We start from the raw sequence: 27,317 nt of genomic DNA, 5'->3' as shown, positions 1-27,317 counted from the left end.
TGCCCTTAATTATTTGTTTTAATCTATATTTTTGTAGTCCTTGGGCATACTTGGGTGGTACAGTAGTTTAGTGTTTGGTCTGAAGTTAAGAAAGACTCATCTTCATGAATTCAAATCTGACTCCAGACACTAACTGTGTGACCCTGGACAAGTCACTTTACCTTACTTGTCTCAGTTTCCTCATCTGTAAAAAATAACTGGAGAAGGAAATGGCAAACCATTCTAGTATCTTTGCAAAGAAAACCCTAAGAGAGTGATGTTAACATCAAAGGCTGCAAGAGAGGTCAGGAAGAATGAGGATTGAGAAAAGGCCACTGGATTTATTACCTAAGAGATAACTGGTAAATTTGGAGAGAGAAATTTCAGTGGGATGATAAGGCTGGATTATTAAGGGTTAAGAAGAGATTAAGAGGAAAAAAAAGTGGAGGCACCTATTGTCAATGGCTTTTTGAGGGTTTTCTTACAAAAGGTAGAAGAGAGATAGAATAAGATTTAGAGGGGATAGAAGTGAGGACTTTTCAGGAGATGGAAGGACATAGGCATATAGTTCATATGAGTTTGTAGGCAATAGGAAATGAACCAGTAGGATAGGGAGATACTGAAAATAAGAGATAGAGGAAGAATAACAGATTTGGATTGTTTGAGCAGGTACAGGGAAAGAGTAACACTACTTCATCATGTGAGACAAGAGTGATGGAAATGATGGCAGAAAACATGAGAAGAAGATGGGGGACGTGGAGCTCATAGTAATTATTCTCAATTTTTCTAGAAAATAAGACACGATATTCTCAGATGAGAGAGTGGGCTCCCCTCACCCATGAGACTTTTAAGGATGAATAAAAATGTTTGGGAGAGCCTCTTTGGAGAGCAGAATAATGAGTTGATACAGCAGGTATGGAAGAATTGTCTAGAAGCAGTGATGGCCCTTTTCAGATTGTTTGACCTAAATTTTCAGTGGATTCAGAAAGTTTACCTGGTTTTCCTCATCTTGTTCAGCAACATGTGTAGGATCAAAGATAGCAGGTAGTGAGAGTGATTAAATAATAGGATATTGTTAGCAAAATGAAAGGAAGATAGTTTAGTGTTAAATTGGTTTGCCAAGGGGTTAAGATGGGGAAATAAGGAGAGAATAGCTAGTTCAGGAGAGATGACCCAGGAGACTATTGAGAGGTCTAGGTTTTAGAGGAAAAGGTACAAACAAAGAGTAGGATTTCATAAAGGAAGGCAGCTGTGAAGAGCCAATAGATTATGATTAGATAGCGGGATTTCAGAATATTTTTACATGGAAGTGTAAAATTTGTGGATGATAGCAAGATCAAGGGTATGAACATTTATGTTTAGGTGAAGTGAGGTGAAGGAGTAGGTTATAGGAAGTGAGTAGGTAGAGGATCTGGTAGTTAAGGTATTTCAGTGAGAGTCAGTATGTGTGCTAAAGTGCCCTACTATTGAAGGTAGGAGTTGGGGTGGAGAGAAAAATTTTGAAATCATGCACCTAACTCATTTAAGAAGGAAGGTGAGTGGAGACAGGTGTGTGAGCACAACAGCTACCATGATTTTGATTGGGTGGTAAATATAAAGAGCATGTGCCTCAATGGACAGGACGTTATTGAGTGATTATAAAGTATAGGGGAAGAAACTGAAAGTGGCAATGGAGAGCAAGGAGTATTCCAATTCATTCACTTTTATCATTAAGCCAAGGAAACTGAGAGAAGGCACAGGCTATACTGGAAAAGGTGGCCAGGGAGGCTGTCATCTGGGTGAGCCAGATTTTAGCAATAGCTAGTAGTAGAAAGAGTGATCAAGGAAAAGATTTAGAATGAAGGAAATGTTGTTGCCCTTGGAGCAGGTATTCCACAGGACACAGTGCAAAGGCTAGGTGGTGTATGGTTGAAATTTTGGAGTAGGAGGGTTGAGGGGGATGGGAATAAGGATATGGAAGGTGAGTGTGGAGAATGGAGTTTGGATAATGACTTAGAGGTGTTTTGAATCAATGAACTGTGAAGGATATGATCAAATATAAGAATACTGATCATTGAATGGAGGGTGTCTTGCCATTTCTTAAAGGAGGCCAGAGATCAGGCTGGAGGCAAGTTCAGTATGAGGCAGGAGGCACATAGTAAAATGATCTGATGTCAGGTCTTGTTTGCTTTTACTTTTTCCCTCCAAAGAATTCATATTAAGCAAGAAAGGGCACAGAGAATATAAAAGTCAAACTTAGATGGCAGGAGAAAGAAGTACCAATATCCACCAACGTCCTTCAAGGGACAGGGGCAAGCAGGAGATAGAAGGCCTGAGGCTAAAGGCAAAGTTGCTTCTATTGAGTGGAAGCTCTCCAAATCCTATTTGGTAGATGGAGGAGGCAGCAGGAGGGGGAAAGTTGCCATGTGCTAGCTAGCACAGATAGAAATCTTGCTTTGAGTCAGATGGAAGTCACTTGACCTGACCCTTTGACACCTTTTCTTAAGTAACACAAGTGCCCAGCAGATGGAAGGTGCAAGGCACAAGGCATGTGTTTGGAAGAAGATTTGGCTCCTCTTCTCACCTGAGGAGGCTGAAAATCTGATTGCAGCAAAAAATGGTAGATTTCCTTCATTGGGGGGGGGGGAGGGGGAATCTTAGGAGAATAAGATTAAGAAACTAGGAGACTGAGAATGATACATAGTAGCAACAGAAATTTAGAAAAGGGTTGGGTTTGGGGAACAATTCATATTTAGTACCAAAGACAGTTCCCCCATCCCTGCTTAAGCATGTCTATTGATATTTCTACTCTCATCAATTCACAAATCTGTGAGCTGTGGGTGTATGCTGAAACTAATGTAATTAGGGCTACATTGTTCCTCCCTAATAGTAGCTGATAGTAGCTCTTGCTGAAGGGTTATAGAAATACATAGATGAATGCGTTTAGGCCAACTCCTCTTAACATCCAATTAAGGAAAGGGCCACGTGTTTTCTCAAGATGATTATCTTTGTTGTACTATAGGGAATGCCTCAGAACATGTCTCTGACTATCCTAGGTCTTTTATCTTTGTTTAACGATTCTATCAGGGCTTTTACCCTAGGAGACAAGCATGAAATGAATTCTGCATAGTAGTTTACTGAAGGCTCAGCCTCCCATTAAGTTTGGTAGAGTGAGTCCTTTCACTCACACATATTCTTGTATATGTGGGCCCCAAATTCTTTACCTTTAAGATGAAAATCTGTTAACCCATTTGTTCTTTTTTCAGATCTTCCTGACTATTATTTTATTTTGTTTGTAAAAAGTTTGTTAATTTCCCCCATTATTTGACTTTCTTAATCTGTTGTCTCTCAGTGACAAAAGTGGTTTGTCCCTATAGTTCCCGATTTACTCGTGTTGTCAACCTACTTTTTAATGTCCTATTAAAATGCACATGCACATACAACTGAAAGTGTATAGCAGCAAAGGAAGGCATTTGACATCTGAAATGATAAACTTTGTTATTTCAGAAATTTTGATGTGGCAACACCTAATTCAATTTGGGTGTCAGTTTCCCTATCTATAAAATTAGAGGATTGAACTACATGATCTTTACGGCCCTGTCTAGCTATGATCTTATGATTTTACTCATTTAAAACTGATTTTTTAGATTTTCTCTATGTGCAGTAGGCAAATGTCCTATGTTAGAGTAATTCCTTAAAGCCTAAAAAGATAAGGCATCATGTAGAACTGAGGTTCTATTGTGTCAGTAATGCACCAAAAACACATTTCTTTATGTCTAGAATGAAATTCCAAATATGTAATGAAATCCTCTCCGTAACAAATCTCTAGCTGTGTCTATGTGATACCAAACAGACACAGAATTTTAGAACTGAAAAGAGACCCCCTTAGAAATCATCTATATTAACACCCCTCCTTTTACACACAAAGAAACTGAGACAATTAGCTTGTCTGAGGATTCACAATTAGTTACTATCGAACTGAGAATTAGAACCAGTCTCTTGATTCTTAATTGTGGCATCATCATTCTATTGAAAAGTAGCAGAAGGAATGTGGGAACAGCCTAGGAGAGGAAGGGGGATGGGCCAGAGCTAGGTAGCTCAGTGGATAGAAAACCAGCACTGGAAATAGATAGTCCTGGCTTAAAATCTAGCCTCAGACACTTCTTAACTGTAACTCTGGGCAAATCATTTAACCCCATTTGCTTAGCCCTTAGCACTTGGAATGAATACTTAGTATTGGTTCTAAGATAGAAGATAAGAGATTAAAAAAAAGTAGTAAGAGTGGGGAAGAATCAATCAATAATATGGATTTTTTTAACCATCTAGATTTCTTGTTCAGATAGGGGTAGTTATTTCTAATTTTTATTAGTATAGCCATCTCTTTGAGGAAAGCCCCTCTACTCATGTAGATTTACATCCAAGATGCCTTTTATAGATTTAGTGGCCTGGGGCATTGAAGGGATCACAAAGCCTGCACGTGGCAAAGGCCACACTTAATGCATCTCTTTTTGATTTTTTTCAGTTGACTCTCTCTGTACTATGCTATGTTTCCTCTAGATAAAAATCTAGGTAACTCAATTTTTCAGATTTTAGAATAATAGCTATTATTCATATAGCATGTCAAGGTTTACAGAGTGCTTTACAAATACTTTATCCTTATATCAATCCTGGGAGGTAGGTGCTATTGCTATCCCCATTTTACAGTTAAAGAAACTGAGGCAGACAGAGAAGAAGTGATTTGTACCCAGCTGCCCCTGCCACATAGATATTTTTGTCTAGTATTTTGGTGCAGACAAAGCCAGTGACTGAAACAACCTCTAAGAGTTAATATGAAGGATATTTGATTGTTCTTATGGTTTTACTAACATATGTCATATTTGTAATGATAAAAATCCGGAGTTTTCTATGGAAACAAAGAGAGCAAGGGACTTTTAAAAAATGAGAGAAGAATAGAATTGCTTTGTAGGAAGGAGTGCCCAATTAAGATTAGATATGGGACATTTTTGTGGACCTAATCAACAGATTTATGGCATTTCTTTTAGCACTATTCATTAGTAATGTAAAATGAGTATAATGGTAACACTTATCTCCCTAGGTTGTTGTCAGTATAAAATGAGATGATATTTGTAAACCTCAAGGTGCTATGTAAATAAATGCTCATTGTTTACCGCCACCATCATCATCATCATTATTTTATTTCTTAGGATTCTCCATAAGGCCCAGCCCTGTGCCTTGCTTTATAAGCCTGTAAGTGCTTAATAAATATTTGCTGAATGAATAGTTAGCAGGCTAAAACTTTTTGTTATCTTACCTACAAACCTGATTCTCTGTCTTCAGAATAGAGGGGATGAAAGGAGAGAATGCATATCGTGGGATAGAGGCTTAGATGTGGGGAAGAGTTGTACATATTGAGTAGATAAAGAATTGTTATCTGGTTGGAGCCTGGAAACCAAAAGCTACTGTAGATAAAGAGAAGCAGGTTATAGGTTTACTTGTCACATAAAGCACTGAAATTGTGTCTGGAAAGAATGTTGAAGTGATGACAGAGACTATAGAGCTGACCTCAAAGTCCCTGAGAGGCATAACATACTCTCTTAGCAATATTTCTCTTTAAAAATAATTATGTAGTGATTAGTCTGCAGCATAGTGAGGCAAAGTCTAGTAGAAAAAAGGCAGAGTCAATTTGGAGTCAAATATCTGGGCACTAGTTCTACTTGTAGCTAAAACCAGCTATGTGACCATAGGCAACTTAACCACTAAGTGCCCCAGACATCTCTTTAAGGTTATTGTTGTATAATTATTTTAGTCCAGCCTTGACCCCATTTTGAGACTTTTCTTCATGAAGATACTGGAGTGTTTTGCCACTTCTTTCTCTAGTTCATTTTATAGATGAGGAAACTGAAGCAAGCAGTTATGTGATCAGGTTCACATGACTAGTATCTGAGGCCAAATTTGAACTCAGGTCCTCCTGACTCCAGAACCAGCACTCTCTCCTCTGCATCACCTAGCTGCTCCTAAGACTTTAGAGTACTTCACATGAGTTACAGCTCTGAAGTAGTGGAGGAAATCACCATACTGAGATTACCTTCCCTTATTCAGTACCAGGTCCAGTCTTCTTTCCTCTCCTGCATAGTATAACTGAATCAATTTAACACTTATTAATTGCACACTGGAGGAAGGGAATAAGCATTTATATGGCACCTACTCAATGTCAGGCACTATACTAAACCCTTTACAAATATTATGCTATTTAGTCCTCACAACAACATTGTGAGGTAGGTGCTATTATTGCCCTTATTTTACACATGAGGAAACTGAGACAGATAGAAGTTAAGTGACTTGCCTGGTTTCAAATAGCTTTTAAGTGGTTAATGCTGGATTTGGACTCAGGTCTTCTTGATTCCAGGCTCAATGTACTGTGCAACTTAGCTTCCTATGCTGTACTATGTTGTAAGCATAATGTTAGGGGATAAAAAATGAGAATTTATACAATTCGTACACTTAGGAGACTTATAGTAAATCAAGTTCAATGGAGGATAGAATATGGACACAAATAACCATAATACAAGTTAGAGTTATTAAATTCAAAAGCTTATATAAATCATATTATTTGAAATATTTCAGATTATTACTAGCTGGGGATATGAGAGCCTCGTGGACCAGTGAGAACCTCAGCACTAGTCCTTGAAAAGAAAAGAAGATTTCTGAGTCTGAGAAGTGAGTAATGAAACAAGGGAAAGTTTGGGCAAATATGAAGTGAAGGCCAAATTAGACTGAGAAGCAGTGAGTGGTTCAGTTTGGAGGATAAAATGCTTAAAAAGCTGTATCAATGAGCTTGTATCTTTGTAATCCAAATCTGTAATCTGAAAAACAGGACTTTGAATGCCATTTGAAGACGTTTTTATTTTCTCTACTAGGCAAGAGGTAGTCACTGAAGGTTTGATGGATAGTAGAGTGATGTGGTCAGACCAGTACAATAATTGTGTTTTTAAATGTAACGTCTGTTTTCTACCACAATAAAAGCAAAATAAGGCATTGTTTTTACTCTCAAGTAGCTTAAAATCTAGTAGGAATCTTGGGATTCTGTCCCTGGAATCCCCCTGAACTCTAACAGACCAGCTTTTGCCATACCTTGCCCAGAAAGACTCTACTTCCTGACCATTTCCAAAGTTAATATACCTCCACTAACATTACTTTTCCAGTTCCCATTTATGTGTAGTCTTCTTCCATGAGAACTTAAGCTCCTTGAAGGCAGGGATTGTGCCCCCTGTTTTGCTGATTCATTATCCACTGATTCAGTTGCCTATGATGAGCAGCAGGCATTTGCTTATAAACACTGTTTCAGCCATCAATGATAGATCTTGGAAGGTATCCTCTGTGGGATATGGGGGCCCTAACTGTGTACATTCTCATTTTCTCTCTGTCTCTCTGTCTCTCTGTCTCTGTCTCTGTCTCTCTGTCTCTGTCTCTCTCTCTCTCTCTCTCTCTCTCTCTCTCTCACACACACACACACACACACACACACACACACACACACACACACAAGCATGCGCACGTGCACATGAACTTCCTTTCTTTTCTCTGAAAGTTGTTGTGATGCTCATTGTCAGGCAGTGTTATCCAACTTCTGCTCAGCAGGCCAGGTATATACCCATTCTGCCAAGCCACTGGGTAAGGCTTCTGGACATTGGAACTTCCAAAAACTAATCACATAAACTTACATTATTTTTTTTTTTTACAACAGATGAGAGAGATGAATTCCTTTGACTGGTCACCACTATTATTCTCTTTGAAAATCCTCAACTATATCCCTGTTACTAAGCAGATTAATAGAAATAACCGAGGCTAGTCCAGTGACTTAATGAGGCAGCATAATATAAGTGGAAAGAACACTGGATTAGAATTTGTCTTGACTTTGCCACTTACTAGTGGTAGGTGTGTTAGTCACATGACCTCTCTGAGCCTCAGTTTCCTCATGTGTAAAAATGGAATGGCAACATTTGTAGTGCCTGCTTCATTTCCTTGGGTTGGAACTGTAAACGTGTGTTATATTAAGGTTTTGGAGACAGAAGATGTGTTGCTGAAAGAAATTAGAATAATTACCTGTACCCTTTCCTTACTCCAGATATGTTTACTTTCCTCAGTCCTTTGATACTTGGATGGATTTGTAATCTCATCACTATAGCTATTTCTTTCAGTAATGCAGATCACAACCCATCAACACCTTTTTGACCTGGGTAACTCTTGTTCAAGTCACATTTATAACTCTATCTCACTGGGATGTTGTTAATATTTTGAGTGTGCATATCCATATGCATATTTGAAATCTGTTCCAGCAGAGTTTGTCTGTAGACAGAAGCTAACAGCAGGATAGGCTTCAGTTTAATCATGTGTAAAGTTAGGAGGTTGAAGAAAACATATTTCCTCTTGGGGGAAACACTTCTCTCTCCCTTTTTCTTTATTCTCCTCTCAGTTGTTTTCCTCTGTTGAATGTCTTGAAACCCACTCTGGGTTTAAAAGCCTTTGGCTTTCCTCAACTCTGTGTCCTTTCTTGCAGTCTGTTTGGATAGAGAGGTTGCTGAGTTCTGGGTTTTGCTTTTCTAAAGGCATTTTTCCTTATTTAGTATTTCATGTGTTTCACTGACTGGGAGCCTTCCTACACCTCCCTCTGCTCCTCCCCCACCCCTGAGGGCCTGATCATTTTTGTCCTCTCAGTGGTTGAATCAGAAATGGTACTTTTGATAGAACCCAGGAACTCTGGTATCCAGGTCTTCTTACTCTGAATCAAGGCAAGTGTTACAGAAAAACCTCATAAATTTTAGGGCCTCTCAACTTTAGCTAAAGACTGGATTTTAAAGAGGAAAATCATAGCTACTCAGAAGTCTACCCCTTTCTCTATCAAATGAAAACAAATTCCCTTCTCTTTCTTCCTAGGAACACTTAGTTTCTAGTCCTTGACATTTTCCATTTGATTGAACTCTTAAGTATACTTCAAACATAAAATTATAGCATTTCAGAGGTGGAAGAGATTACAGAGATCAGCTAGTCCACTTGCCTCATGTCAGACTGACTTGTTCAAGATCACACACGTCCTTTGAAAAACACTAGTTGAATATAATTGTAAGTAATTTCAGTGATTTTTGATAATGGAAGATGCTTTGTTTATTTTTTAACACTCTCAAGTACTTTACATACATCTCATTCAGTCCTCACAGAAACCCTGCAAGGAACGTAAAACAAATGAAGAAACTGAGGTTCATAGAGGCTAAATAACTTGTCCAGGTCATAGAACAAGTAAATGCCAGGTGTAGTATTCAAACCAGGTTTCTCGTAACTCCAAGTTAAAAATTCTATCTACTATGCTATTCGGCCTCTCTCTCATCCAATTTTTCCTTGTAGCATAAATCCGGTTTAAAAAATCTCTATCAAAACTACAATTGAATCTTTCCAGTGATAGGCAAATGAATAGCTCATGACTCTGGACATTCTATTTTTGGCACTGTTTTAACTGTTGCAAGTTCTTCCTTGTACCAAATCAAAGTGAAACTGCCTGTGATTTCCTCTAGCGGTTCTAGTTCAGACTGCTGAACTTTTGACAAAGTTGTATGTACTATTCTTGTGCAAAATTTGGAAAGATATGGACTAGATAGCAATAGAAATTATGTTGATGCAAAACTAGTTAAATGGTATTATTATTATTATTATTATTATTTTATCTCTTTGGAAGGAATGGTTTTGTAACAGGCCTCAAGAAATGCTTGTTCTTGTGCTGTTTTAACATTTTCATCAATGATTAGGAGAAAGACAGAAATGCCATGTTTATCAGGTTTGCAGATGATACATACTTGGAAAAGATAGTTGGCATAGTAGATGGCAGAATCTGAAGGCAAAAATGCCTTGTCAGTTTACATCATTCAGCTGTACTCTCTAAGATGAAATTTCATAGGAATTAATACAAAAATCTTATATTTCAATTAAAAATTATTTTCATAATTCTAAAAGAGGAGAATGTATATTTTGAAAAAATTTGGGATTGTTATTGGATGGTAAGCTCATTATGAGTCAACAATGTAATATTGAAGCAGTCAAGAAAGCTTAAACTCTTTTAAAAGAGACCTGGTGACTAAGATAGGAGAGAATGATTTCCAGTTACTCTGTCTTAGTAAGACCACATCTGGAGTCCAGTCCTGTTATAAGTTATGGGCACCACATTTTGGGCTTCAGTAATTTAGACAGCCTGGAGAGGAGGGTAACTAGGATTGTAAAGGGACAGGATGGAGTCCATTGTCATATGAAGATCAGTGGGAGGAACTTGAGCTATTTTTCCTAGAGAAGAGAATATATAAGTAGAATATGACCATTGTCTTTAAGGTGTAGAAGGATGACCACATGACAAAAGGATTTGACTTGATATATTTAAGCCTAATAACTAGAAAACAGTGGGGTTATAAAAATTCAATTCCGTCTTGGTGTAGTAAATTATTACTAATGATTTGGTTGTTTGGTGTGATTTTTTGTGACCCTATTTGGGATTTTCTTGGTAAAGATACTGGAGTGGTTTGCTATTTCCTTCCCTAGCCTATTTTACAGATGAGGAAAATGAGGTAAACACATTTAAATTACTTTCCCAGGGTCATATAGCTTGTAAGTGTCTGAAGTCAAATTTGAACCCTGCAAGATGAGTCTTCCTGACTCCAATCCTAGCACTCTATCCTCTGTGCCACCTAATTGCCCCAACTACTAAATTCAGAAGTTGGAATTTGTTAACTTGAGAGGTAGTGGGTTCTCTCAGTAGGGGAATCATTTTTTCAGCTGTGTAATCTGAAGCATACACTGGATTAGATGATTTTGAAGTCCCTTTTAAACTCTGATTCAATAAAATCCACCTAACTACTATCATCTACCTCAGTTGTTCCTTTCAAATTTAGAAGAACATTGTCTTTTTTTTTCAAGTTTCTTGCTGAAATCTAGTTATGTGTCTCCAATGTTCCCTTGTTCTACCAGTCACTGTGTCCTATCAAAAAAAAAAAAAAAGAAAAAGAAAAGAAATTCAGCTTGTCTGGTATGATAAAGCCATGCTGGTTTCCCTTTCAAAATGTCCCCATACCTTCCCCTTACTAATATATTCCCAAAAAAATTTCCAGCAATATGAGGCATTCTCACTTGTTTATAAGTTTACAATAATGGTGTCAAATTCAAATTGAAACAGGAGCCACTAACCCATACATACAAATCCCTGTGGACTATATATAGACTTATTTTGAAAATGTAAAAGTATCTGTGTTTTATTGCATTTTTATTTATTTTATCAATTATTTCCCAATTAAATTTTAATTTGGTTTGGGCTGCCCTCTGGAGTGTTGTGAATCATATGTGGTCTCCAGACCGTGTGTTTGACACCTCTGGTTATAGATTCAGGCTTTTGGGGAAAACTGAAACATTTCCCCTTCTTACATTTTGTGGGACCTATTAAGTTTTTCACAGTCTTTTTGTCCCTTGTGTCTTCCTTTATCCAAACCAAACACCCTAAATTCCTTCCACCAGCATACGTACAGCATGGTATTGAGTCCCTTAACCATTCTGTGTATTCCCCTCTAGGACTAATTCAGCTGGTCAGTTTTTTCAAAAGCATGATGTTGGAGCTGAGGACAGAGTAGGACTATAAGCTTCCTTGTCTTGGATGCTATCTAGCCTACTATTGATAAAAACCCTGTATTTTGTCAACCTCTTAACCCATATTGAGCTTCAAGTCTACTGAAACCTCTCGTCCTTTAAATATGCTTTCAAGTGGTATCTCTTCCATTCTATATGTGTGTTGAGGAGAAAAAGCTAAATGTTGGTCTTTAAATTTCATCTTTCTCTACTAAGTCCTTCCCTGGCATCATTATGGCATGGAAGTGTACTGCTGACTTCTAGAATATTATGCCATAAACCAGAAGTTCTGGCAAGGCTTACCAAAGTCTAGAAAGTACAGATGGAATGTTAGTACTGTGTGGATTGTTTTCTGTTTTCCAAGGACAAGGCTAGATAAGTTTGAGGATGTTAATTAACAGAAAGCTGGTTTCCAAGTGGTAAAGTTTTTTCTTATCTTGCAGCAACCTTAAAAAAAGATCTTCTAAGAAAGGAAGGAAACAAGGATTTTTTTAAAGCAACTGCTATCTACCCAGGCACCATGCTAAGTACTTTACAAATATTATCTCATTTGAGCCTCACTAAAGCCCTACAAGAGAGATACTATTGGTTTTTATTCCCCCATTTTACAGTTGAGGAAAGAGGCAGGCAGAGATTCATCAGCTTTCCCAAACAGCTAATAAGTATTTGGAGCTAGATTTGAACTCATGCTTTTTTGATTCTAGTCTCTGTCCCCTAACCATTGTACATGAGGCATAGAAAGAACTCTACTTGTGTAAATTTAGGAATTAATTATATTTAATCATTAATAAATATTTATAAGCACCGAATACTTGCCAAGCACTGAAAATAAAATGGTCCTTGAAATACTGAGGTATACATATATTTTGTCTTGCTAATTTCAGGACATAGTTTCAACCTCTCCAGGTAACTTTAAATTTGTACTAATTCCCCATCCTCATACTTGATACAGGACCTTCTAGAAAATGAGACCGAGTGGGAGCTATAGTGCAGATCTAAGCTTCTCAAGCTAGGAACCAAGAGAAGGCCACAAACTGGGACATGTTGGCAGAACCAGAGGTCAGAGGCTTTGCTTAATAAGCTAGCAGTGGTTACTGATATATAGGTGGTGCAGCTCCAGGGCTAGAAATGTTCAGTGGCTTATAGAATAGAAGCAGGATCAGTGAGAAGAGCAGATAGTGGGATCCACAACAGGGATAAAAGTCTGATAAAGAGTTTATTTAAGTTCCTATACTCAACAGCCTTTGAATGTTCTCCAGCTTCACTTTAAGTACATCTGATTTTCCCTCCCATTAGTGCTACATAGCTCCTGTTGCACCCTGCTTGGCAGTTGCCTGCCCACTTTAAGTAACTGTAGGCAAAGATGGCCACAGTTCTTTCATTCTGGTTACTATTTATGCCTCTTACATTTCTTTTTACTGCATATTTGAAAAATATATCTCTATGCCTTTATCCAACTTACTGATTTAAAAAAAAATACTAAATTAGGATGGGGACAAAGCTCAGAGCCATAGAGCACTAGAAGTGTATAACAAAGTTGACAATTCATTAATTCATTGATGATGACTGGGGTCTGGTTGCTCAATTAATTTGGAACTCATTTGATGGTATCATAATCTGGCCTATAGTATTCCATCTTGTCTGTATGTATATCCTGACAAATTTTGTCAAATGCTTTGCTGACATCAAAGTATGCCGTATACATTCCCCTCAATCTTTACAGACTCTTTGTACCCTTTTATTCAGCCTTATTGTTGGACTCCTCATATACAAGATGCTAAAAAATAATAACAGCAGTAACAAGAGCTAGTGTTTCCAATAATCTCTCATTTTATGCTCACTGCAGCCCTTGGAGGACAGTGCTATTGTCATCCTCATTTTATAATGAAGAAGATGAGACAGACAGAAGTTAAGTAATTTGTTTACAGTGACATAGCAAATAAGTGTCTTAAACGAGTGTCTTCTTGACTCCAGGTCTAGTATTCTTCTGTACCACCAAAAATTGAAGGCATATCTGCTTTTCTACTCAGTGTATATTCCATTCTGACCAGCTACATCGCCATTTTCCTTCAATGTCATTGGAACCTGGCCCAGTGATCTGTGGGGGAATTTGCATTTTTCAGGTTGGGGAGTGAACAGCAGTAACTCCTGCAAATTCAGCTCAGTGCTTTGGCAGCCTAAAGTCTTAGATATAAATCCTGGTGCAGTACTACAACAGCAATTTGGCTTCAGCAAACCAAAGGAATGAATTTATTTATTATGATACCCTTCTCTTCCCCCAACCTCAGTCACTCTAGGAAAATGGTAGGTTTACACAGACATGGAAGGCTCTCCATTCTAGAAATTCATTCCAGGTTCTCACCTGGCTTTTTGGCTGTCAAAGTGACATAGAGTCTGAGATCTAATTTTTATGTTAGAGAGATGGGGGAAATGGGGAATTGATGGAAAGGCCAGGATATTGATAATACATCTGGTAACTTGTAATTTTCCTTAAACAAAGGATGAGAAATCAAAGAAATTCTGCCCTTCCCACTCTAGAAGGGTCAATGAGAAAAGAGTTTTCCCAACTTCCTTGGTATTTCACAGTGTATAATAACATCCATCTCATAGTTTCCACCAGTGAGAGTTGAGCTAACCTGCCTGTAGTGTATTTGTTGGATAAATTCCAACTTATACAATTTCTGCTTATTATTGCCAGATTGAGCCTACCACCATGCTTGTGGCTTCACTTTGAATTGTTGCAGTCACTTTTCAATTACAGATGAGTGAATATGACTCTTTTAATCTCTCCCCAATAATTCTATTTCTTCTCCTTTTCTCTTCCTATCTTGGCTAAGTCCTTTTATAATTTCTGTCATAATCACTTTGATGTACCTTTCTATATCAAGGTGTGAGGTCTTCTAAATTAACTTTTTTTTTCTCCTGGACTCTGCCTCTTTTGTGTGTATATATGTATGTAGCCTCAGATGCCCTCAACTCATTTTATCCTAACCAAGGTGTCTAGGTATTTGTTTCTACTTTAATAATTTTAATCATCAGAAGTACTTGGCAGCCCAGAGCTCACTGATTTAATTCAAAACCCACTGCATATGGTGGTCTCTGAGCTGTAGTAATGCTAGTATTTCCTTAGCTGAAGTTAGATGATAATAATAATAGTTGACATTTATCTAATGCTTTTCATATATTATCTCAGGTGGTCTTTATAACCACCTTGGGAGGGAGCTGCTGCATTATTATCTCCATTTTATCACCAAGAAAAGTCAAATTAAATTAGTTGTGTTAGAGGTGGGATCTAATCTAAGATCTTTCTGATATTCTCCACTAGAATACATTTCTCTTTAATCAAGTGCTTTCCATCTATTTCTGTGGGGAGATAACAAAAGGGCTTAGAGATGTTATTTTGGAAGTTTGTAAGGGATGGGGGTGGGGGAGGGATATGGGTAAAAACACAGAATCTTAGAATTTTTGAAACACTTGAACTTGAAACTTGAACAGAATCTTAGAGTTGAAAGAGAACCTAAAAGACCATTTAGTTCAATTTCCTACCTACTATGGAAATTCTCTTGATTGGATCTTGAAAGATGGTCATTCAGTTTCTCCTTAAATTCCCTAGAAGAGGAGCTTGCTACTTTGAGAAATAGCCTATCTTATCACTGTAAAATTCTATTAGAAATGTCTTCCTTCAGAGCAACTAGTTGGCTTAATAGATAGAGAGCCAGACCTGGAATCAGGAAAATCTTGACTTAAATCTGGTTTCAGACACTTCCTAGCTATGTAACCCTGGGACAATTCCCTTAACCCCAATTGCCTATCCCTTCTGCTTTGGAATCAATACTTGATATTGATTCTAAGACAGAAAGTAAGAGTTAAAAAAATACTTCCTTTGAGTATCTGCCTCTACTGTTTCCCTCTGGGAAGACAAAATCCCTAAACACTTCCACAGTATTGCCCTTCAGTTTTGAAGAAAGTTATCATGTAGTCCTTTCCTCCATACACATCAACATGATTTTCAGTCTCCTACATGGTCCTGGTTAGCTTCCTCCTGATTTGCTCAAACTTAAAGATGTTCTTCCCAAAATGTGAAGACCATAACTGAACATATTGGTTAAGATGCCATGTAACTGGGGCAAAGAACAATAGGACTGTCCTCTCCTTCTGTATATTATACTAGACTTCTGTTAATGTAGGTGAAGATCATACTAACTTGGAATAATGGTATTTTGCTTTTGATGCATATGAAAATTAGACTCCGCAAACCCCAGAGGTCTTCTTCACATGAACTATTTTCTCAGCACATCATCCCCAACCTGTGGGGGGTAGATTTTTTTAAAAATAATTCAAATTCTAATAGAGATTTTCTTTGTCATAGTTAAACTTCTTGTTTCAGCACCATTGTTCCAGTCTACTAGGATAATTTTTCAAACATGAGTCCATTATTCTATGTTACATATCTCACTCTGCTTTGCATAACCTTTAAATTAAATTAGCATCTGTGTTTTCTTCCTGGTTTTTGATCTCATATATCTCATAGTCATGATTTGTCTAAGGACTGAGACCCATAGCATATCACTGTTGATTAATTTTTCAGGTTGACGTAGTAGGAATGGAATAATCACCATTTGCCTGAGCTGTATTAGACCTTAGGTTCCCACCATTGAACAAGAGAATGAGATCATTTCTGAAGATTCTGTCCAACCTTCAAAACCTAGGATTCTTGAAATATTAATATAATTAGCATCAAATCAGAAATACTGGTGGTTGATCATTGCCAATAAGGCTTAGTTATTACTGATTTGTTTTCAGTATCTAGTTGTCATGGAGGCAGTTGTGTAGCCCACTGGAAAGTACACAAATGTTTTAAAACATCCTCCCACCCCCCAAAACAGAAGAAAAACCTTTGTAGATGCAACTATTGGATGCAGTGGGAAGAACAATGTAGCATTGTTTTGAAGGTATCTTTAAATTTTGTTCTTTTTCTAAGCTAACTTTTCTAGTTATACTTCCTTCATGTAATTATGACTCCTTTCTTCTCTCCTTTTAAACAGTGAAGTGTAAAATTTCCCATAGAGGTTCAATTCATTTTGGTTTCCCTCTGTAGGCTGCAAAATTGAAACTGCTGCACGCACAATTAGTAGCATGGTGTCACTATCAAAACTTTCCCTTATTCCCTAATCCCTCCCTCCTATATTCTCTCCTACCTCACCTCCTTAGCATTTTCCCACCCTCCTACTCTTTCCTATTCTCCAGGGATTCTCAGAATTCTACTGAGCATGGCCTTTCCTCCAGCTTCCAAATCCTTTCACATTCATACATTTTCCCTCACCCCCTCCTTTGGTCTCTTTTACTCTATCAGTTTATGTTTTCCAGTTAGGAAAATCCTAGATCCTGCCTGGCAGCTATTCCAGTTGGATTTATCTATGTGCTATATTGTAAAACTGTTCTCTCTGTAATGTAGAAATCTCTTTGATCCTTGTTTAGCTATATTTGTTCTCCCCAACAGATGTTTTGAGTAGTTAGAGGGTTTTCTTCTTTCCATTTGCATGGTCTTATGCCCTTTCAAGCTTCTTACTTGTTCAGGATCTTTCTTCCAGCTGACCACAAGCCATGGACATCTGTCACAGATGTTTACCCAGCAGCAGTATCACTGCTACCACAGACCCACTCCTGTCTTAAATGCATCATTTATGTGGATAAATAAATGCAATATGAATCTGCCTTTTTATAACTCCCGGTATTATATGTTGGTGAGAGGTAGTATGTCCTCATCCCCATTTCTATAGATGAGGGAATGGAGGGTGGGGAAGCACCGGGGGGGCCTGTTCAAGTTAATTACACAAAAAAATGATCCTTTCGAGTCTTATGAGAATTTGCTATTTTTGGGGGGGCAGATAAGTGCTACATGATATATGAGAAGGAGTTCTGAAACTTGAGATAAATCATTTTACCTCTTGTCTGTTCCTTGGTTTCTCCATCTTTACATTGAAGGGATTTACCTACATAATCTTTAAGATCCTTCTAGTTTTAAATACTACCATCTTCTTCAAACTTGCCTTATATCAAACCAATAGATCAGGGTGCCCAAGGAGGAGGGGATAAAGACTTAAAAAGCATTAGCAAGTGTTATGAGGAAAATTTATAAAATTTCAGAGTCTATAAAACTCTTCATGGTTTTATATCCTCTCACCCAATGTACCTAGGTAGGCACTTAGTAAACTTTATTATGATTGAATGAAGTGGGATAATATAGGATTTATCTGCTCATGCACCATTGAGGAGGAACAGGCCAAGAAGGCAAGGATCCTGTCCAGCTCAGTTCAGTTTTCTCTGTGTTTGCTTGGCTTTGTTTTCTTTTCTGTCGCCTTATCTCTATCTTACACTCAAGCATTTGAGGTCTTGAATGGTGTCCTGGGGAAGATTAAGAAGGAATGTGCTCCAGGATAAATGAAAGAGAGGGAAATTGGGGGAAATAAAGGAAAAAGGGAGGTAAATTGTATGGAGAAGACTTTGGAAAGTGATCAGAAGTAATAGCTTGATATGTAGGGAGCTCTTTGTCACCCCCACCCCTATTCTTACCCCTGCCCCATATTTTCAGAAACCACAGGCAGTTTTTCCTAATGCTTTAGCAAGAACATATTCTGAGCAGGTTTGCCTAGTCCCCTGTTGTCATGTGTCCTCTCATCTGGTATAATTCTTTAAACTCTGTTCCTTACCTCTCTTCTGTGCCCCTGTCTTTTTCCACATGTGAGCATGCTACTCCTTTTTTTCATGATTTCCATTTGTCCTAGGCTGTATTACATCTGTCTTCTATCTCTTTTGGATATGGAAGTACATACCAAGTTACTCAGATGTGGCCCATGAGTGAGTCCAACAGGCAGTGACAAGAGGGAAAACCCTGGGTCCAGCCTCTAATCCTTTCTCCAATAGCATTGTTAAAATGGGGCAGATAACTCCATAGTGTGGCAGACTGGGGAACATCTTGAGTTTGAAATCAGATTCTTTAGGGTTTAGTTCTGGCTCCTGACACTTCTAACTTTATGACCATTGTATAATGATTATTACCTGATCCTTGCTTAAGTTTATTAAGCTTTAAAATGAGGCTGTTTTTTGCCTACTTCCTTTATCGGACATTGCTTTGTAAATCTTAGTGATTGGAGAGTGTGAAATACTTTTGCTACTTCTCTACCTCACCACCATCTCTTTCTTCTGATTAGTCCAAAATACTTCTTGCCTTGTCACTCAATACAATTCGAAAATGTATTAATTAAACATCTACTAGATGCAAAATGAACAACAGCACCAACCTTCACAAGAAGCTTACATTCTACTGGCAACATTTTCATAAATGAAAACAATAAAGACTCACTTTCAAATAAGCCCTCATAATGAAGTTTGAAGCAAGATGTTCTAAACTGATTTCTAAAGATAGTGGAAATTAAGTTCTTCACATGTTCCCAGTCCTGTCCTAAGCGAGTGCTGCTGTCCTTTAGATACCAGCATTATCAACATGATGTCATAGATATTGCACTAGATTTGGAGTCAGAAAACCTGTTCAAATTTGAGCTTTGCTGCTTACTTTGTCTACGGCCTTTGGAGAAGATTATTTACATTTTCTAAATTGTAAAATATCTATAAAATGATGTCTTTGTACTAGAGAATTCTAAATTTCTACCTCTGATATTTAAGTCTCCCTGTAATGCCAAATAGTAAGTAATATTTATTAGATTCAAGGAAAGAAAACCAGGTGTGGACCCAAGAAACTGCCTTTAATCCAGGAAAGTAAGACCATCATTATAAAATGAAGTGAACTTAAAATAATTGTCTGCTCTCTAACTAGACACTTTACATTCTCTCTGTCTCTTTTGGCTTGATCCTTTCCCAAGATTATACCTTGTAATTAATAGGTATTCTTTAGAGTTCTATCCCGGACCCTTTTCTCTTCTTCTGTTCTATCTAACAGTCTGTCTAATGTGACCTCATTAGTTTCCACAGATTTAATGACCATTGATATGAAGATGATTTTCAAATTTACCTTTCCTGTTTGAATATCTCTTCTGACTTCCACTCTTGCATCTCCAACTACCTTTCAGATGTCTAAAACTGGATATCCTGTAAATGTCTTAAAACTCAACATATCCTAAACAGAACTTATTATCTTCCCCCATAAATTCTCCCCCTTCTCTATTACTCTATCCCCCCAGGCCCTCAGGCTCATCCCAAGTTCTTCACTGCCCACCCCGACCCCCCTTCCCAGTATCTAAGCTGTTTATTTCACCTTTGTAAATATTTGTTTTCATGTTGTCTCCTCTATTAGACTGTAAGCTCCTTGAGGACAAGGATTCTTTTTTGTATCCTGGGAGCTTAGCATGGTGGCATATAGTTGATGCTTAATTTTTGCTGATTGATTTGATTGATTTGTGATCAGTTCCGGGAAAAAGAGGGAGAGAACTAGAATGTTTTATCTACTTTGTGCCAGATACTATGCTAAACCCTTTATGCATATTGCCTCATTTCATCCTTGAAAGGTAGATACTATCATTATCCCATTTTGCAGGTGAGGAAACTGAGGCATAGGTTAAATGATTTGCCTCAGGTCACACATCTAGTAAGTCTCAGAAGCCAAATTTGGGACTTAGGTCTTCCTGACCAGAGCTCACCACTTTACCCACTGTACTACCCAGCCACCTCAGGAGTAAAAGGAAATAAGAGTGAATGAGAAGATGATAAAACTGTACATTTAATGTCAATAGAATTTGATGCTTGATTTCTTCTAAACATTGATATCAAACACACCATGGCCTTTATACATCTATTTACTTTATATCCTAATTTGTTGATCACTAATGTTTCAAAAAAGGTCTGGAAACCCTACCTCAGAACTTTCAATTTGGAAATCCATAAGTCCAGAAGATTTTCCCTGGGAAGTATAGTCTCTTTGGACTGCAAGGGCATTACCAAAATCATTTTGTATATGCCCATGGTTAGAACTGTACATAAACTACCCCCACGCAGTCCTGGTACTATTTATTTGGAAAACTCTGGCAGCTACATATATGTCACAACTTCCACTGTCACCTGGTTGAAGCTTCAGCAACCTTTATGTCACCTCATCTGCTGGTTACATTGCATTAAATGCCATTAGTCTATTGTATATGTGACTGGAGGGCAGGATTTACATGAGATTCCTGTTCAGCAGCTCAGATTAGGTAGAATAGCAGAGGCAAAGACCAGATTTAGTTCCTGGGCACTCATATTTGCCAATAGTTTTGCCAGTCTTTCTGAAATAGATGAAGAGAGAGCTCCTTTTGGTCCGTTTTGGCCAGGTATGGCTGCATAATTTTTGTTGTGACTTGGACTTCATTGGTAGTCTGGTAAAGGTTATGGACATCTTCTCATAATAGAGTTTCTGTATACATAGCAATAAAACACTGGCACAGAGGAAACTAATTATATTGGAATAAAATTAGCAAAATATATATTTTTTAAAGTTCACAAACTCTGACCAAGAACTCCTGACCAAGGGAGGCTTTGAATGACTGCTCTATCACTCATGCTAATTCATTCTGACCTTTTATCCAGGGAAGTCTGTCCACCTGGACTTTGAAAGCAGTGGCCTCCAAAGTTTTTCAGTCACATATACCTGTGAATAAAAATGCCTGAACATGTACCCCCAGTGTGTGTGTGTTTATAAATTATGTGCACATAGTATTCCATTAATATATTATGTACATTCAAAACAGTAACAAAAATGGGAATAGGGACTGGACCTTATCCAATGATTTCAGTAGTATAGAGATCTCCCTGATGAGAATACTCCCTCTACCAATGCAAGGTAGCACGTGCTCTGCCACTTATAGTTTTAGCAAAATATTCATTGTATTTTCCTCAATAACGAGAAAAAAATTGTTGATATTTTTAGTGAGAGTATGATTTTGAAAATGAATCATTGTTTTGGAAAATTGTGGTTTGTTACTTTTTGGTATAGTAATACACTCCATTTTCCCAAAAGGAAATTTTCCATTTGCAAACAAACAAGAACACCATCAACAATTCTTTTGAGTTGTGGAATTCCCCCTCTTCCATCAGATTACCTCATGTACTTTAAGTGACATGAGACTTATTGGACCTATGTTGAATGAAGGCATCAGTGTCAATTCAAATAAAGCTTAATTTCTTTTTATTTTATCAGCATAAATAATTTATACTTCCTACATGCATGAAGGTATCAGTCATACCTTGTTCTTGTCACATCCTGTTAATCAGCAGAGCTTTATTTGCTATAAACAAAGGGGGAAAGGGGCCTGGGTGGAACCTAGGTCTTACTGATGTTAGATGAGGAGTATAGGGTTTATGTGGCAACATTAAGATCATTTGAAGAAGTTGGTTTATTAATGTTCTAAACTAGAAAGGATGAGTGGTTGGAATGAGACTCTTTAATTTATCACATTGATTGTTGTCAAAAAGATAGAATTAGGCAAACTGGCTAATCATATTGGATCCCTGATTCAGGATATGCTTTGAATTTGTTTTTCCTGGAGGATTGCCTTGTTCTTTGTTTATGCCTTTAACTCAGCCATAAGTAACAAAACAACCACAATTCATCAGGCACTTTGTTGGTTACTCAGATTCCAAACTCTTTTCTTAAGTCACAGGGAGTTTTGCAGGAACATTTTTCTCCTGGGGTTCTGAGATGCCTGAGCTGTTAGCGTATTGTTATCCTCTTCTTTTATAGGACCATCTAAATTTAGTAGCAGATCTAATTTTTCATCCAGATGGTACACAGTTGGCTACAATGGGAGAGTGATTTTTCTGACAAGCCTCCAAAAACATGGCCTGAGTCCATCTTTACCTGTGAGCACTGGATGGCTGGCAGCCTTAGAGCTCACATTGGAGAATGGATCCAAGAGCCATCTCATCTGCACACCCAACCATTTGCCATCTTCCGTTTCCTGTTTTAATTTGTGGAAGCTCTGGAGAATCTGTGGCCTGGACTAAAATGTTGGCCATGTTTAGCTGGAATGATGGAGATAGTTCTTGAAAGGCTCAGATGAATTCTTTCCCATCCACAGAGCTTGAGGATCTGTTTAGGCGATGAAAATTTGATACTCTATTCTTTTTCCTCCACAAAATGAATCCATGAGGAATCACCTGCATATCTTAGTGATCATTGTTATCAGTCTCATTTTGTGATTTTCCATCATCATTTTCTGTCTCTTCCTCATTGTCTCTAAATCTGTCCCAAAGGCACTCTTTCTCTTGGAATAATTCTTCATGTATAGTTCTATTTTTCATAAATTTCTGCATCAGTGCCCTCTGTTGAGTATTTCAAACCTTTGCAACTTGACCCCAACCTACCTTTCTATCCCTATTTATTATGCTTCTTCATAGTCTCTTCAGTCCTGCTAAACCATCCTTATTGGTTTTGACATTTGACATTACATTATCTCTTCCTTGGACTTGGCTTTCAATGTTCCCTGTGTCTGGTATGTGCTCCTTCTTCATTTCTGCTTCTCACAATCCCTAGTTTCCTTTAAAACTTACCTCAAGTCCTACCTTCTTTATGAAGATTTTTGGGATCTCCTTCGTTGTTAATGCCTCCTCTTGCTTCTTCTACCCAAATTATCTTGTATAGATTTTTTCCATACCTATACATGTACATGTTAGATCCCTCAATACAATTTGGCTCCTTGAAGGCACAACCTGTTTCTCTTTTCTTTGTATCCCCAGTACAATGCCTGCCTGGCACATAATAGGTGATTTATAGACGGTGGCTAATTGATACCTTCCACCATCCCAGTGTGCCCTGCCCCAGCTATTTCCAAGTTTTTCCATGTGTCATCCCAGTTCCTTGCCTATGCTGTTACTGTTCCTCCTCCCTCCTTCTCTATCCTTGCCACCTTTTCCATCTTCCACATAGCTGTAAAATGTATATTATTAAAAAACATCCTTTACCTTCTGTCTTAGAATCAGTACTAAGTATTGGTTCTAAGGCAGAGGATGTGTAAGTACTGAGCTATCTGGGTTAAGTTATTTGCTTAGGATCACATAGGTAGGAAGTGACTAAGTCCACAGTTGAACCCAGGTCCTCCTGACTCCAGGATTCTATCCACTTTGCCACACAGATGCCCCTAAAATGTATATTCTTTTTTTTCATAATTTTTTTTATTTAAACATTATTTTATTTGGTCATTTTCATACATTATTCACTGGAAACAAAGATCGTTCCCCCCCCCCCCGCCTTTCCCTCTCCCATAGCCGACACATGATTCCACTGGTTATCACATGTGTTCTTGACTCGAACCCATTTCCCTGTTGTTGGAATTTGCATTATAGTGTTCATTTAGAGTCTCTCCTCAGTCTTATCTCCTCCAACCCTGTAGTCAAGCAGTTGCTTTTCATCGGTGTTTTTACTCCCACAGTTTATCCTCTGCTTGTGGGTAGTATTTTTTTTAGATCCCTGCAGATTGTTCAGGGAAATTGCATTGATACTGATGGAGAAGTCCATCACCTTCTATTGTACCACAATGTATCAGTCTCTGTGTATAATGTTTTCCTGGTTCTGCTCCTTTCGCTCTGCATCACTTCCTGGAGGTTGTTCCAATCTCCATGGAATTCCTCCACTTTATTATTCCTTTGAGCACAATAGTATTCCATCACCAACATATACCACAATTTGTTCAGCCATTCTCCAACTGAAGGGCATCCCCTCATTTTCCAATTTTTGGCCACCACAAAGAGCGCAGCTATGAATATTTTTGTACAAGTCTTTTTGTCCATTATCTCTTTGGGGTACAAGCCCAGCAGTGCTATGGCTGGATCAAAGGGCAGACAGTCTTTTATCGCCCTTTGGGCATAGTTCCAAATTGCCCTCCAGAATGGTTGGATCAATTCACAACTCCACCAGCAATGAATTAATGTCCCCACTTTGCCACATTCCCTCCAGCATTCATTACTTTGCATAGCTGTCATGTTAGCCAATCTGCTAGGTGTGAGGTGATACCTCAGAGTTGTTTTGATTTGCATCTCTCTGATTATAAGAGATGTAGAGCACTTTTTCATGTGCTTATTAATAGTTTTGATTTCTTTGGCTGTGAACTGCTTGTTCATGTCCCTTGCCCATTTATCAATTGGAGAATGGCTTGATTTTTTGTACAATTGATTTAGTTCTTTATAAATTTGAGTAATTAAACCTTTGTCAGAGGTTTTTATGAAGATTGTTTCCCATTTTGTTGCTACCCTTCTGATTTTGGTTACATTGCTTTTGTTTGTACAAAAGCTTTTTAATTTGATGTAATCCAGATTACTTATTTTGCATTTTGTAACTCTTTCTAATTCTTGCTTGGTTTTGAAGTATTTCCCTTCCCAAAGGTCTGACATGTATACTATTCTGTGTTCGCCTAATTTTCTTATAGTTTCCTTCTTTATGTTCAAGTCATTCACCCATTTTGAATTTATCTTGGTGTAGGGTGTGAGGTGTTGATCTAAGCCTAATCTTTCCCACACTGTCCTCTAATTTTCCCAGCAGTTTTTATGAAATAGTGGATTTTTGTCCCAAAAGCTGGGATCTTTGGGTTTGTCATATACTATCTTGCTGAGGTTGCTTGCCCCCAGTCTATTAAAATGTATATTCTTAAAGCATAATCCTGATTATTGTCACTTCCCTGTACAATGACAATCCAGAATCTCTCTGCTTCCTCTACATTAAAATCCTTCCTCAGCTTGGCATTTCAAGCCCTCCATCACAATCTAGCTCCAGCCTATCTTTATAGGCTTATATCACATTATTTCCCTTCTTGCACGCTTTGTTCCAGCCAAACTGGCCTGCTTGTTGTTTCCCTTTCAGAACATTCCATCTCCCTACTACACGCCTTCACATACACAGGCTGCCATAGGCTGTGCTCTGTGCCTGGAATGCACTGTACTCCCTTCTCACCTTTGCTTCTTAGAATCCCTAACTCCTTTCCAGGCTTCCACTTCAAGTGCTAGCTCCCGCTTTAGCTTATCCTATTTCCCTAGGTGCTAGTCCTCCCCTCTTCCCCCAAGAACATTTCTTTTTCCATATATTACATTTATCTTTCTACACACACACACACACACACACACACACACACACACACACACACACACACACACACTTCTCAAAGGCAATGACTGTGCTTTTTATCCTTTGATCCTTCCTTTCTATCTTGTAGTACCTAGCACATAGGTGCTTAATAAGTATTTATTGAATGAATAAACCTTTGAAGGATGACAAGGCATGCTAGAGTTTGGATCAGTTTTTTTAAATTTATTATTTGTTTGTTCATAATCCAGGCACTTCTCTTGCTGGATCTCAGTTTTCTATATCTGTAAAATGAGTGAGTTTGATTAGATGATCCCTGATGTCCCTTCTAACACTTACTAAACAGCTGCTTTGTTCAAGGCCCTAGAGTAGATGTTTCTAGATCCAAATCCTATGATTTATAAAATGGAAAAATTCAAAAATTATGTTAGGCTGAGACATACCTATAAGCATGCATGTGTACAAAAGCCTTCTTCCCCTGAACAAGAGTTTTATTTTATTTTCATTTTGGGCATCTTTTTACTAGCATGGACAGGGAAACTTTTATTTTTATTTTTTTTAAACCCTTACTTTCTGTCTTAGAATCAATATTGTTGGTTCCAAGGCAGAAGACTAATAAGGACTTGGCTACTGGGGTTAAGTGACCTGCCCAGGGTCACACAGGAAGTATCTGAGGCCAGATTTGAAGCCAGGTCCTCCTATCTGCAGGCCTGGCTCTCTATCTACTGAGCCAACTAGTATCCCCAGACAGGAAGACTCTTGGGCTACACCAAAATTAACACATGGTTATGAATATCTAGGGAGACATTTCATGGTGACAAAGGAGACTTGGTAATATGAGTTGTCCTTTTGCCTTTTCTATTTAAACTGTTTTTGATTCATTCATTAATTGAGTAAACATGTTTAATACCTACGATGTGTCAGGCACTATGCTAAGCTCTGGGGATACAAAAAGAGGCAAAAGACCTTCCTTGTCCTCAAGGAGTTCATAATCTAATGGAAGATACAACATGTAAATAAATTTACAAAGCAAGTTATATACAGTATGAATAGAAAATAATCAGATTTTAAAACTAAGAAGGATTAAATCTAGTCCCTTAATCTTATAAATTGTGGAAACTGAGACCCAAGAAGTGAGGTGAGTTTTCTTTGATACCAGAGACAGCATGGAGAGCTGTTTTAAGCTGGGAAGATCTGGATTCAAATACACAGTATTTGGTGCATGGCTCTGGAAAAGTCACTTAGCCTCCCAGTGTTCATAGAACCCTCTAAAGAGAGAGTCAAAGGGGACATCTGGGTGGCTCAGTGGATTGAGAGTCAGGCCTAGAGATGGGAGGTCCTAGGTTCAAATCTGGCCTCAGACACTTCCCAGCTGTGTGACCCTGGACAAGTCACTTCACCCCCATTGCCTAGCCCTTACCACTCTTCTGCCTTGAAGCCGATACACAGTTTTGACTCTAAGATGGAAGGTAAGGGTTTATTTTTTAAAAATAGAGAGTCAAGTTGTCAGAACTTATTTGCAGAATTTTGTTCAGTTATGAGACCCATACAATAATCTTCTTATGGATCCAGACAATATCCAAAAGAGGACAGAATCAATGAAAGAAATGGGAGATAATTTGGATCAGAGAAATTAAGACTTATTGAT

At 38.0% G+C, this 27,317-nt stretch overlaps 1 protein-coding gene across 7 annotated transcripts in view; it reads left to right on the top strand.

The window, feature by feature from the left end:
* NTF3 (neurotrophin 3) overlaps positions 1–27,317 on the top strand; it is a 132,315-nt gene that overhangs the window by 24,580 nt on the left and 80,418 nt on the right. For 2 of the 7 annotated variants that reach the window (XM_007503640.3, XM_056799272.1), the window contains exon 2: positions 6,583–6,675. The exons of the other annotated variants lie outside the window; for them this stretch is intronic. The gene's annotated coding sequence lies outside the window, so the exon portion shown is untranslated. The remainder of the gene's footprint in view (positions 1–6,582; positions 6,676–27,317) is intronic. 7 annotated transcript variants of the gene reach the window in all.

This window comes from Monodelphis domestica, chromosome 5 (assembly GCF_027887165.1).
Source record: "Monodelphis domestica isolate mMonDom1 chromosome 5, mMonDom1.pri, whole genome shotgun sequence".
In the NCBI taxonomy this organism is placed as follows: domain Eukaryota; kingdom Metazoa; phylum Chordata; class Mammalia; order Didelphimorphia; family Didelphidae; genus Monodelphis; species Monodelphis domestica.
The sequence above is the reverse complement of the archived record's forward strand: the minus strand, read 5'-3'. Positions and strand labels throughout refer to the sequence as shown.